The sequence below is a fragment of the Empidonax traillii genome, unplaced genomic scaffold (assembly GCF_003031625.1).
Source record: "Empidonax traillii isolate 1590-97213 ecotype Southwest subspecies unplaced genomic scaffold, ASM303162v1 scaffold69:size3087049, whole genome shotgun sequence".
Lineage (NCBI taxonomy): Eukaryota > Metazoa > Chordata > Aves > Passeriformes > Tyrannidae > Empidonax > Empidonax traillii.
In genome coordinates this window covers 2,013,846-2,016,233 of record NW_020955262.1, presented here as the reverse complement: position 1 = coordinate 2,016,233, position 2,388 = coordinate 2,013,846, and the positions used below count along the sequence as shown (strand labels likewise).

At 36.4% G+C, this 2,388-nt stretch overlaps 1 protein-coding gene across 2 annotated transcripts in view; it reads right to left on the bottom strand.

Annotated features, from left to right (window-relative positions):
• The window catches only part of VAV3 (vav guanine nucleotide exchange factor 3), a 154,862-nt gene that overhangs the window by 122,602 nt on the left and 29,872 nt on the right, over positions 1-2,388 (bottom strand). The window lies entirely within an intron of this gene.

Genomic DNA, 2,388 nt, shown 5'->3' with positions numbered 1-2,388 from the left:
TCCATCACCTGTTTGGGCAGCAGTTCAGAAAAGAGTGATTCTAAATCACATTTTCTCCTTTTTGTTTTCACCTGTAATCATTTTAAGATCATTTGTATTTTGTACACATTTAGGGAGAGCAGTTCAAATAAATCTTTTGGCAATGGCAGAACGACTTGGTTGCAGTAGCAGGGAAAATCCACAGCACTGTTTTTTTTTGCCTTTTGCATACATACAACTTCTGTTCAAGGAAGCTGGAGATATTCAACTATCCTGGAGTTGTTATTCACAGGAAAATATAATGAAGGGGAAAGTTGAAAAGCAAAGAACAACTTGAAAAAGATACACTTTCTTATTCTCACCACTGTTACTAAGAATCAGAATTTCCCAAGTAATAAGCACATTATCAGATATCCAGTTGAAATCCCATGACACTTAATGGTATTCTCCACGAACTGTATAAACAGAACACTTAAAGACACACAAATAACTCAGCACACATTTCATCAATGCAATTTTATTCATTTTAATACAGTTGTCATTTCCCCTTCCACTTTCCCAAGTGGCCTCAAGCTCACCAAGTGCTTTCAGAAGCTGACTGCAGGCTCATTTGCACAGGCTACTAAAGCACACAGCTCAGCCCATCTCAACACAGCACATTCCGACCTCGAGTCCTGTGTGGTGAGTTTCCACAAAAGCACCCCATGGAGAGGGCTGAAGGGCACAGCCACGAGGCACCCAAAAGCATGGTCAGCACTCCTACTGCAGGATTACACAGGCCTGTTCAACTCAGCACCTCCACCTCTGCTCAGGCAGCTGCTCCCACGCACACGGTTTGTCTCGTTAGAGAACCCCACACAGCAACGTCTTTGACATTTGTCACTGCGTTTTTACCTGGTAGCTTTCCAAGAAAGGTGACCTAGACTAGACAAACCATTGCTTGTAGACATTAAATCACTAAAACTGGAAAACTAGTGCCAGGAACAATTATTTCTGCTGTGTTATGGCAACAAACAGTAAAAAAAAAAAACAAACTATGTCTCAGAGACATTAAACACTAAGTATGTGGATGGAATAAAGTATTTTATTAAAACCAATTATTCCACTTATATTCCAAAATAAATTTTGTCCAAATTACAGTTAAAGAGTAGCAGAAACACATTTCTGAGTTAAATTCAGTCTTAATTCAGAACCTGTTTACTGGGTATTCACTGATGCAACAATAATAAATTGTTATTATTTCTTCAAAGTTAGACTATATTAAAAGCAGGATATCTTTACATGGCACGAAATGTGAAAACTCTCAGTAATTAATTAGAACATAGCAGTATTAAAAAAAATCCTGTGCATTAGGCATAGGTAGCAAAGACTTGAAGCAAGCATTAAGATACCCAACTTAAATACCCTAAACAAGACATTACTAGTGCACCCAAAAAAATAGTTTTTCTTCCTCTTTACTTGCCCAATGAACCAAAATCTCATTTTTTAAAAGCTAAATTTGTATAAAAGGATCACATTTTACCAAAAGCTTTGTCTTAAATATGATTCATGAGAACAAAATGTTTTCAGCAAAACTGAAGAACAAGGGGAATTACCAGGTCAACTAATCTTATGCTCAAAGGACTTAAAGCAGAAAAGAAGATTCAGAAAAATAATTAGATATTTCAGCTTATGGTAATCACTGAGCCATTTAGAACAATCATATTACAGCCTTGATTCACACTTGCATTCTTACATCATCTTTACCTCTATGCCTACTTATAAAAAAAGCAGTACATCAAAATTAGGTGGTAAATTTAAGATCTCTTTTAAAAAACAATAATGCTTCAAATATACCACATTTGAATAAATAACTATTTTTAGTGCTACTTCAGATAACTTTTAGACTTTTTCCTGTGAAATTAGGGTAATGATACCCTATGAGTCAAAAGAAGAAACTGAAGTTGAACTAAACACATGTTGGCAACGACAGATCAAACAGTTATGTAGGAGGCTGTGAACAATCGACTGGAAAAAGCTTTTACACATAGAATAACTAATCACAAACAGAATATACTGTAAATATACTGTGTAAATTAGAATAACCACATTACCTACCATAGATGTGTCTGAGCTTTACAGCAGGTTAGCAAAAAAAAACCCAACTATATTGTCAAAAATAGTTTACAGGGTCGAATACCTGGGTGAGTTTCAAGCACCTGAGACTGAAGGAGCACGTTATGTGCCATGTGGTCTTACAATGTACAGGCCCAGGCTTTCCAAATCCACACTATCTATGCCAAAGGGATCTCACCAGATAGCACTCGCCTAGTTTGCCATCATCTTGCATTTCCTTTACCTTTAACTCAGCATCTTTCAAACCATTTTTTTCCTTCATTAATTTATCTTTGCTTTTCACACCCTCAGAAC